Source organism: Spodoptera frugiperda, chromosome 5, assembly GCF_023101765.2.
Source record: "Spodoptera frugiperda isolate SF20-4 chromosome 5, AGI-APGP_CSIRO_Sfru_2.0, whole genome shotgun sequence".
In the NCBI taxonomy this organism is placed as follows: domain Eukaryota; kingdom Metazoa; phylum Arthropoda; class Insecta; order Lepidoptera; family Noctuidae; genus Spodoptera; species Spodoptera frugiperda.
This window is the reverse complement of record NC_064216.1, coordinates 8,823,510-8,835,715: the sequence shown is the minus strand read 5'-3', so window position 1 is coordinate 8,835,715 and position 12,206 is coordinate 8,823,510.

The window sequence follows — 12,206 nt, the reverse complement described above, 5'->3', positions numbered from 1 at the left end:
TGCGCGACTGCTGGAGGGTTTATCGCCCGAGGAATCGGCCGTGGTCATCAAATACCGAAGGAGGGCGCGAAACCCACTCGAGAACCACGTCATCCTTCAGGTCTCACCAAAGATGTGGGAACGGCTGACGGCGGCCGGCAGGCTTTATATTGACCTGCAGCACGTTAGAGTGACGGACCAGTCTCCGCTAGTCCAATGTAGCAGATGTCTGTCCTACGGCCATGGACGCAAAAACTGCATGGAATCGGTAGATTTGTGCAACCACTGTGGCGGACCACACATGAAAGCGGACTGCCCTGCCCATGCAGAGGGCAAAACAGTCACATGCCGTAACTGCCACTTGGCAAAACACACAAAGACGGACCATAGCGTCTTCAGTGGAGAATGCCCAGTCCGCCTAAAGTGGGATGCATTGGCACGGGCCTCGGTGGCGTATTGCTAAGGTGATCTCTGCTGCTCCCAATGGATATAAAGTGCTGCAGGCAAACCTGCAGCGAAGCAAGCTGGCCACAGGTGAGCTCCTCATAGAGGCTAGCAAACGCGGGTGTGCCGTGGCTCTGCTTCAGGAGCCCTATGTCGGTCGAGAGAGGAGAATGCGAGGATACCAAGGCGTAAGGATCTTCCAGAGCGCTGATGCAGGAGGAGGGACTGTAAAAGCGGCAATAGCCGTCTTCGACGCAGATATAAATGTCACGCAGTACCCGCAACTCACCACACAGAACATCGTCGTGGTGGGAATCCAAACCCACGCCTGGAAGATAACGCTGGTCTCTCTCTATTTTGAACCCGAAACTCCCCTAGGGCCATACCTGGAGCGCCTCCGTGGCATAGAAAACGAGCTGGGTCCCGGAGGGCTCATCGTGGCGGGCGATGTAAACGCCTGGAACATCTGGTGGGGAAGCAGTAGGACAGACGACAGAGGAGAGGAGGTGCTTGGAGCTTTCGATCAGCTGGGACTACAAATCCTCAATCGAGGGGAAACTCCGACTTTTGACGTGGTGAGGGGGCACCGGCGCTACACTAGTTGCGTCGATGTCACTGCTTGCGCGGCGGATATGTTAGCGGTGGTAGACGACTGGCGGGTTCTCGAAGATCTGACGGGGTCGGATCACAACGGCATTGAGTTCAAACTCAGAATAGAGAAGCAGAAAGGGCAAAACATTAAAAGAACAACTAGAATCTTCAATACCAAAAAAGCCAATTGGAGGCAGTTTCATGAGAAACTGTCCCAATTCCTAACAAATAGGTTAAAATTAGAAGAAATTGAAATAATAAATTGCACCAGTAAATTAGAACAAGTTATAAGCACATACACACAAGCAATAGTAGAATCAGCAAACAATAGCATACCAAAAAAGCGCACAAAGCAAAAACTCACAATGCCGTGGTGGTCCGAGGAGCTAGCCAAACTGAAGAAAGACGTCGCCACCAAAAAGAGGAGGATCCGTTGTGCAGCACCCGTCCGTAGAACCGCAGTCGTCGAGGAGTACCTGAAACAGAAGAAAACATATGAGCAGGAAGTGGCAAAAGCTCAGGTCGAGAGCTGGAAGCACTTCTGTGAGAAGCAAACCACCGAAGGCCTGTGGGAGGGAATATACAGGGTCATAGGTAGGACAACCAGAAGGGAGGAGGACCTGCCCCTGGAAAAGGGAGGGAGGATTTTGGACGCCGTGGGATCAGCCGAGCTGTTGGCTGAGACTTTCTACCCGCGGGACCGGGGGTCGGAGGACAGCGAGGAGCAGAAGCTCGGGCGTCGGATGGCGGAAGCGGTCAATGGCGGAGATCAGGAACCTAGTGACCCGCCATTTCAACCCGATGAATTAACGCGGGCGCTTAGATCTTTTAACCCCAAGAAGGCCCCTGGCCCCGACGGCCTGACAGCGGACATCTGTGCGCAGGCCGTCAGTAATAACTCCGCCTTGTTTCTGGGGCTGCTAAACAGGTGTCTTGCCTGCCACTACTTTCCTCGCGCATGGAAGGAGGCCACGGTGGTAATCCTACGAAAACCAGGGAAGGATTCATACACCGCCCCAAAGTCGTACAGGCCGATTGGGCTTTTGCCAGTGCTGGGGAAGGTGTACGAGAAGATGTTGGTGGCCCGACTCAAGTTTCACATACTGCCCAGGATGAGTACTCGCCAGTACGGTTTCATGCCACAAAGGAGCACCGAGGACTCCCTCTACGACTTGATCCAGCACATCCGATCAAAGCTGGATGAGAAGAAGCTGATCGTGATCGTGTCTCTGGACATAGAGGGAGCCTTCGATAGCGCATGGTGGCCTGCCATAAGGCTAAGACTGGCTGAAGAAAAGTGTCCGGTGAACTTGAGGAGAGTTATGGACAGTTACCTGAGCGAGAGGAGTGTGGCGGTGAGGTACTTGGGCGTGGAGCATAGACGGAAGACCGAAAAAGGCTGCGTGCAGGGTTCCATCGGCGGACCCATTCTGTGGAATCTGCTTCTGGATCCTCTGCTAAAAAGCATGGAGCAGCGGGAGTATAGGTGCCAGGCGTTTGCTGATGACGTCGTAATTATATTCGATGGAGACACAGCCACCCAAATCGAGCGGCAAGCCAACGACGCCCTCGAGCATGTTCGGGCGTGGGGTGTCAGAAATAAACTCAGATTTGCACCGCACAAAACCACGGCAATGACCGTGACGCGCAAGCTGAAGTACGACACACCACGCCTGAAGATGGGCGGCACCGACATTAAAATGTCTCAAGAAATCAAGCTGCTTGGTCTCACAATCGACAGCAAATTGACTTTTAACACCCACGTTAAAAACGTATGTGTCAAAGCTGTCGGCGTGTACAAGCAGCTGGCCAGAGCAGCTAAGGTCAGCTGGGGTCTCCATCCCGACGTCATCAGGAGCATATATACTGCAGCGGTGGAGCCTATACTCCTCTATGCAGCAGCAGCATGGGCCCCCGCGGCCGACAAGCGGGGAGTCCAGAAGCAGTTTAATACGGTTCAACGAAGCTTTGCACAAAAGCTCTGTCGGGCGTACCGAACGGTCTCCCTGAACTCTGCCCTGGTCCTGGCTGGTGTGCTACCCCTGGACATTCGTATCAGAGAGGCCTCGACCTTATACAAGGCCAAGAGGGGGGTACACCTGTCTGTACTTGGGGACCGGGAGATGGAACGCATGGCGCCGGCAATTGAGAGCCCTCACCCCAGTGAGCAATATGAGCTGGAGTTGGGACGCCTGGTAGACGAAGAACAGTACCAAAGCCACAGCGACTACGCTGTGCGCATTTTCACCGATGGTAGCAAAATCGAGGGAAAGGTCGGAGCGGCATACTCAGTATGGAACCAGGACAGAGAGACCAAAGCCCGGAAATTGACCCTACCGTCATATTGCACCGTCTACCAGGCCGAACTCCTAGCCTTAAAAGAGGCGGTGGAGGAGGTCCTCAAGGGGAAGAATACTGCTCATGCCATCTACAGCGACTCCATGGCGGCGCTGCAAACAGTTGCGAATCACGGTGCCCTCCACCCCTGGCCGTGGCGACGAGGGACGCCTTGCGCCGCTGCGCGGACCGGGGTAAGTGCGTCTCTCTATTTTGGATAAAGGCCCATGCTGGACTGGAGGGCAATGAAAGAGCGGATGTTCTCGCAAAGGAGGCTGCACTGAGGTCGAAGAGAAAGCCGGACTATGATCGGTGCCCGATGTCATTCGCCAAAAAGATGATTCGACTGGAGTCTCTCGGCGAATGGAATCACAGGTACAGGACCGGTACCACGGCGTCGACCACAAAACTGTTCTTCCCCGACGCTGTGGACGCGTATAAAACAATAAGAGGGCTCACCATGTCCAAGGAGCTGACGCAGGCGTTGACGGGTCACGGTGGGTTCTCAGAATATCTAGCGCGCTTTAAGTGCAAGGAGAGCCCATCGTGCGTCTGCGACGATGACGTCCAAGAATCCCTCCCTCACCTGCTACTAGAGTGTCCACAACATGAGCGGGCACGAAACGCGCTGGAAATAAAAATGGATCAGAAGGTGCTGCGGGATGAACTACCCAACCTGATCAGAGACAAGAAGTGTAGGACGGACTTCATCAACTTCTTAACGATGGTGGTGAGGTTCGCCAATGCAAGAAACAGTCCCAGGGACGGAAGAAACGAAGCTCTTCGCCGGGCGCAGCGCAGTGATAGGAGTTCAAACCAGCAAACTCTAGAAGACCGCTGAACACGCCGAAACGACCCATGCCATGATACTCATGGCAGGGCGTTTAGAAGAACACAGAACACATCACAAATGGCAGTACCCCGGTAAAGAGCTGATATGCGGGACGACGCTTAGTATATATATTTAAGTGATAATATATGACAGTAGCGTTGGTACGACTACATAATTATCTATTTATAAACAGTTTATATATATATTTATTAACCTACATATAACATTGACAGTTAAACATTCGAATGGCACTGAATTACAAACACAGGATATATAGATCTCTGATCACGTCAGAGGAGACACTCGGCACAGCAGGAGGGGTTTTAGCCGGTAAGAGTCCGGCAGTACTCACACCTCTCTACTCGTGGGGAGGTGTGAGTCTCCATGAGGATTTCCCCTCCTGCTGTATAAAAAAAAAAAAAAAAAAAAAAAAAAAAAAAAAAAAAAAAAACCTAACCTAACCTAACCTAACCTAACCTAACCTAACCTAACCTAACCTAACCTAACCTAACCTAACCTAACCTAACCTAACCTAACCTAACCTAACCTAACCTAACCTAACCTAACCTAACCTAACCTAACCTAACCTAACCTAACCTAACCTAACCAAACCTAACCTAACCTACCCTAACCTAACCTAACCTAACCTAACCTAACCTAACCTAACCTAACCTAACCTAACCTAACCTAACCTAACCTAACCTAACCTAACCTAACCTAACCTAACCTAACCTAACCTAACCTAACCTAACCTAACCTAACCTAACCTAACCTAACCTAAACTAACCTAACCTAACCTAACCTAACCTAACCTAACCTAACCTAACCTAACCTAACCTAACCTAACCGTAACCTGCATAACGAGAACCTGCCTAACCTGAGCTAACCTGTAACCTGACTAACCTCTAACCTATTCGAACCTGACCTAACCTGACCTAACCTACCTAACCTACCTAACCTGACCAACCTGACCTAACCTTAACCTGATACCTGACCTAACCTGACCTAACCTGACCTAACCTGACCTAACCTAGTTAACCTGACCTAACCTGATAACCTAAACCTGACCTAACCTGACCTAACCTGAAAATAACCTGACCTAACCTGACCTAACCTGACCTAACCTGAAACCTTCCTACCTACCTACGAGTGTTCCTGTGATACCTAGTGACCTGATTTGACCTGACCTTGTGATAATTTTGCCTAGTCACCTATTTGACCTGACCTGACCTAACCTGACCTGATATTTGACCTAACCTATTGGTTACCTGACCTGACCTGACCTGACCTGACCTCAACCTGACCTGATACCTGACCTAATCTGTTTGACCTATTGCTGACCTGACATGACCTGACCTAACCTGACCTCACCTGACCTGACCTGACCTGACCTAACCTGACCTAACCTGACCTAACCTCGACCTAAACATTTTAACAATTTTGACAAACTTAGGGTCCTGCAGCTTCCTGACTTTGGCCTGGTTTTATGTTTTATGTTTTCTTGACCGAGCAAATTAAGCTCTATTTTGTAAATTACTGCGATTTATACACTCGGACACCTGACAAGATCCTGAGAATTTTAAACGTTTTAATTTTATTTTTAATTTTCTTAATTTATTGACCTTTTGTTTTGACAATACAATCCCCCCTCTACAGGGATTGCATTTTTATCTTATTGCGACGACGAAGCCCCTGAGCCAGTATGTTTGTGAGTGTCAGGACCCCAACCGCCAAGACGGCGAGGTCCCAGAGTACAGATGGTTCCCCGTCTGGTCCGGGAAGGGTGGACCCCGCCCCGACAAACGTTAGGCGCAGTGTTGGGGAGTGGGAGGCGGGACGTAGTGACCCGCTTCCCACCTCTCAACCTAAAACGGGAAAAGACGGAGCTTCTGGAAAGCCGTCCCCACGCCGGGTGATTCTGCCCAGACCGGTTCGGACGGTGGTTTCGCCATCGGAAAGTAAAATAGTTGGTAAAAAACCGACTACCCCCGAGACTCAAGCCCACACAATTCAACTGTGGAGTCTTGTGACCGTGTCAAAGACGCGAAGCTTTGGCTACAAAGAGCCAAAAGCTGCCTTTCTGACTCTAGAAATATAAGGACCGACCTGAAAAACGGCATTGGCCAGGCAGTAACCAAACTCTACGGACTGGTCTGCGATGCGGAAAAGGCACGAAAGCAGCAGACTGAAACTGCGGCCCGCACCGCATCAAGCACCTGAACCGGCGTCGACCACTAACACCGCGGCTATCGACGCCTTGGCTGCAAAATGCCACGAATGGCTCTCGGTCTGGAAGAACATAAATTACACCTTAATAGAAACACGCGATGAAATGGCCAGACTGAAGGATACTCTCGAAGCTGACCGGGTCACGCGAGAGCGGGACAGCTACGCGGGTGTGGTGGCGCGCGACCGCGACGCAGGAAGTCGCCTGCTGGAACGCGCGACGCTGCATTCCGTGGTTGTCTCGTCCACGGAAGAGACAGAAACAGGCGAAGAAATAATGGAGAAAGTCAGAAAGGCGGTCGATGCAAAAGAAGGTTGGGTAAAAGTGGAGAGAGTAAGAAAAGCTAGGGACCGGAAGATCATTATGGGATGCAGTAGCAAGGAAGAGAGGTCAAGGCTGAGGGAAAACTGCAGACTGTGGGCGCCAATCTCGTTGTCGAGGAAAGTGTCCAACAAGGATCCGCTCATACTTATGAGAGATGTCCTTCAGGTTCATAGTGACGCAGAGATCCTCTTGGCCCTCCGAAACCAAAATGCGGGAGATCTTCCGTGGCCTTAAGGACGAGGAAGCAAGGATGTCCGTGAAATACCGAAGAAAGGCTCGAAATCCACACACCGGACACATTGTACTTCAGCGTCACACCGATGTCTGGAGAAGGGCAATGGAAGCCGGAAGGCTCCGAGTCGACCTGCAAATAGTACGGGTCGAAGACCAATCCCCTTTGGTGCAGTGCACCCGCTGCCTGAGCTACGGCCATAGCAAGAGGTTTTGCAAAGAACCAGCAGACCTCTGTAGCCATTGTGGTGGGCTGCACCACAGCGCGGAATGCCCGGATAAACAGCTTGGTCAGGGGCCTTCCTGCATCAATTGCATAAGACAAACAAAGCTCCTGCGACCACAACGCCTTCAGCAGATTGCCCTATCCGCCTAAATGGGACGCGTTGGCTACGGGCTTCCACGGCGTATTGCTAAGGGCTCCTCGGAGAACACTCACCGGATATAAAATAATACAGGCTAATCTCCAGCGAAGCCAACTGGCAACACGAACTCCTCCTTGAAGCTAGCAAAGAAAACGCTGCCGTCGCTTGCTGCAGGAACCCTACATCGGCGGGACTAAAAGGGTAAAATACCAGGGCGTAAGGGTCTACCAGGCATCTCAAACAGAAGAAGGGACCGTCAAGGCCGCGATCATCGTTTTTGACCAGACACTGGACGTAGTGCAGTACCCGCAACTCACCACACAGAACATCGTCGTGGTGGGAATCCAAACCCACGCCTGGAAGATAACGCTGGTCTCTCTCTATTTTGAACCCGAAACTCCCCTAGGGCCATACCTGGAGCGCCTCCGTGGCATAGAAAACGAGCTGGGTCCCGGAGGGCTCATCGTGGCGGGCGATGTAAACGCCTGGAACATCTGGTGGGGAAGCAGTAGGACAGACGACAGAGGAGAGGAGGTGCTTGGAGCTTTCGATCAGCTGGGACTACAAATCCTCAATCGAGGGGAAACTCCGACTTTTGACGTGGTGAGGGGGCACCGGCGCTACACTAGTTGCGTCGATGTCACTGCTTGCGCGGCGGATATGTTAGCGGTGGTAGACGACTGGCGGGTTCTCGAAGATCTGACGGGGTCGGATCACAACGGCATTGAGTTCAAACTCAGAATAGAGAAGCAGAAAGGGCAAAACATTAAAAGAACAACTAGAATCTTCAATACCAAAAAAGCCAATTGGAGGCAGTTTCATGAGAAACTGTCCCAATTCCTAACAAATAGGTTAAAATTAGAAGAAATTGAAATAATAAATTGCACCAGTAAATTAGAACAAGTTATAAGCACATACACACAAGCAATAGTAGAATCAGCAAACAATAGCATACCAAAAAAGCGCACAAAGCAAAAACTCACAGTGCCGTGGTGGTCCGAGGAGCTAGCCAAACTGAAGAAAGACGTCGCCACCAAAAAGAGGAGGATCCGTTGTGCAGCACCCGTCCGTAGAACCGCAGTCGTCGAGGAGTACCTGAAACAGAAGAAAACATATGAGCAGGAAGTGGCAAAAGCTCAGGTCGAGAGCTGGAAGCACTTCTGTGAGAAGCAAACCACCGAAGGCCTGTGGGAGGGAATATACAGGGTCATAGGTAGGACAACCAGAAGGGAGGAGGACCTGCCCCTGGAAAAGGGAGGGAGGATTTTGGACGCCGTGGGATCAGCCGAGCTGTTGGCTGAGACTTTCTACCCGCGGGACCGGGGGTCGGAGGACAGCGAGGAGCAGAAGCTCGGGCGTCGGATGGCGGAAGCGGTCAATGGCGGAGATCAGGAACCTAGTGACCCGCCATTTCAACCCGATGAATTAACGCGGGCGCTTAGATCTTTTAACCCCAAGAAGGCCCCTGGCCCCGACGGCCTGACAGCGGACATCTGTGCGCAGGCCGTCAGTAATAACTCCGCCTTGTTTCTGGGGCTGCTAAACAGGTGTCTTGCCTGCCACTACTTTCCTCGCGCATGGAAGGAGGCCACGGTGGTAATCCTACGAAAACCAGGGAAGGATTCATACACCGCCCCAAAGTCGTACAGGCCGATTGGGCTTTTGCCAGTGCTGGGGAAGGTGTACGAGAAGATGTTGGTGGCCCGACTCAAGTTTCACATACTGCCCAGGATGAGTACTCGCCAGTACGGTTTCATGCCACAAAGGAGCACCGAGGACTCCCTCTACGACTTGATCCAGCACATCCGATCAAAGCTGGATGAGAAGAAGCTGATCGTGATCGTGTCTCTGGACATAGAGGGAGCCTTCGATAGCGCATGGTGGCCTGCCATAAGGCTAAGACTGGCTGAAGAAAAGTGTCCGGTGAACTTGAGGAGAGTTATGGACAGTTACCTGAGCGAGAGGAGTGTGGCGGTGAGGTACTTGGGCGTGGAGCATAGACGGAAGACCGAAAAAGGCTGCGTGCAGGGTTCCATCGGCGGACCCATTCTGTGGAATCTGCTTCTGGATCCTCTGCTAAAAAGCATGGAGCAGCGGGAGTATAGGTGCCAGGCGTTTGCTGATGACGTCGTAATTATATTCGATGGAGACACAGCCACCCAAATCGAGCGGCAAGCCAACGACGCCCTCGAGCATGTTCGGGCGTGGGGTGTCAGAAATAAACTCAGATTTGCACCGCACAAAACCACGGCAATGACCGTGACGCGCAAGCTGAAGTACGACACACCACGCCTGAAGATGGGCGGCACCGACATTAAAATGTCTCAAGAAATCAAGCTGCTTGGTCTCACAATCGACAGCAAATTGACTTTTAACACCCACGTTAAAAACGTATGTGTCAAAGCTGTCGGCGTGTACAAGCAGCTGGCCAGAGCAGCTAAGGTCAGCTGGGGTCTCCATCCCGACGTCATCAGGAGCATATATACTGCAGCGGTGGAGCCTATACTCCTCTATGCAGCAGCAGCATGGGCCCCCGCGGCCGACAAGCGGGGAGTCCAGAAGCAGTTTAATACGGTTCAACGAAGCTTTGCACAAAAGCTCTGTCGGGCGTACCGAACGGTCTCCCTGAACTCTGCCCTGGTCCTGGCTGGTGTGCTACCCCTGGACATTCGTATCAGAGAGGCCTCGACCTTATACAAGGCCAAGAGGGGGGTACACCTGTCTGTACTTGGGGACCGGGAGATGGAACGCATGGCGCCGGCAATTGAGAGCCCTCACCCCAGTGAGCAATATGAGCTGGAGTTGGGACGCCTGGTAGACGAAGAACAGTACCAAAGCCACAGCGACTACGCTGTGCGCATTTTCACCGATGGTAGCAAAATCGAGGGAAAGGTCGGAGCGGCATACTCAGTATGGAACCAGGACAGAGAGACCAAAGCCCGGAAATTGACCCTACCGTCATATTGCACCGTCTACCAGGCCGAACTCCTAGCCTTAAAAGAGGCGGTGGAGGAGGTCCTCAAGGGGAAGAATACTGCTCATGCCATCTACAGCGACTCCATGGCGGCGCTGCAAACAGTTGCGAATCACGGTGCCCTCCACCCCCTGGCCGTGGCGACGAGGGACGCCTTGCGCCGCTGCGCGGACCGGGGTAAGTGCGTCTCTCTATTTTGGATAAAGGCCCATGCTGGACTGGAGGGCAATGAAAGAGCGGATGTTCTCGCAAAGGAGGCTGCACTGAGGTCGAAGAGAAAGCCGGACTATGATCGGTGCCCGATGTCATTCGCCAAAAAGATGATTCGACTGGAGTCTCTCGGCGAATGGAATCACAGGTACAGGACCGGTACCACGGCGTCGACCACAAAACTGTTCTTCCCCGACGCTGTGGACGCGTATAAAACAATAAGAGGGCTCACCATGTCCAAGGAGCTGACGCAGGCGTTGACGGGTCACGGTGGGTTCTCAGAATATCTAGCGCGCTTTAAGTGCAAGGAGAGCCCATCGTGCGTCTGCGACGATGACGTCCAAGAATCCCTCCCTCACCTGCTACTAGAGTGTCCACAACATGAGCGGGCACGAAACGCGCTGGAAATAAAAATGGATCAGAAGGTGCTGCGGGATGAACTACCCAACCTGATCAGAGACAAGAAGTGTAGGATGGACTTCATCAACTTCTTAACGATGGTGGTGAGGTTCGCCAATGCAAGAAACAGTCCCAGGGACGGAAGAAACGAAGCTCTTCGCCGGGCGCAGCGCAGTGATAGGAGTTCAAACCAGCAAACTCTAGAAGACCGCTGAACACACCGAAACGACCCATGCCATGATACTCATGGCAGGGCGTTTAGAAGAACACAGAACACATCACAAATGGCAGTACCCCGGTAAAGAGCTGATATGCGGGACGACGCTTAGTATATATATTTAAGTGATAATATATGACAGTAGCGTTGGTACGACTACATAATTATCTATTTATAAACAGTTTATATATATATTTATTAACCTACATATAACATTGACAGTTAAACATTCGAATGGCACTGAATTACAAACACAGGATATATAGATCTCTGATCACGTCAGAGGAGACACTCGGCACAGCAGGAGGGGTTTTAGCCAGTAAGAGTCCGGCAATACTCACACCACCCTATTCGTGGGGAGGTATGAGTCTCCATGAAGATTTCCCCAACTGCTGTATAAAAAAAAAAAAAAAAAAAAAAAAAAAAAAAAAAAAAAACCTAACCTAAACCTAACCTAAACCTAACCTAAACCTAACCTAAACCTAACCTAAACCTAACCTAAACCTAACCTAAACCTAACCTAAACCTAACCTAAACCTAACCTAAACCTAACCTAAACCTAACCTAAACCTAACCTAAACCTAACCTAAACCTAACCTAAACCTAACCTAAACCTAACCTAAACCTAACCTAAACCTAACCTAAACCTAACCTAAACCTAACCTAAACCTAACCTAAACCTAACCTAAACCTAACCTAAACCTAACCTAAACCTAACCTAAACCTAACCTAAACCTAACCTAAACCTAACCTAAACCTAACCTAAACCTAACCTAAACCTAACCTAAACCTAACCTAAACCTAACCTAAACCTAACCTAAACCTAACCTAAACCTAACCTAAACCTAACCTAAACCTAACCTAAACCTAACCTAAACCTAACCTAAACCTAACCTAAACCTAACCTAAACCTAACCTAAACCTAACCTAAACCTAACCTAAACCTAACCTAAACCTAACCTAAACCTAACCTAAACCTAACCTAAACCTAACCTAAACCTAACCTAAACCTAACCTAAACCTAACCTAAACCTAACCTAAACCTAACCTAAACCTAACCTAAACCTAACCTAAAC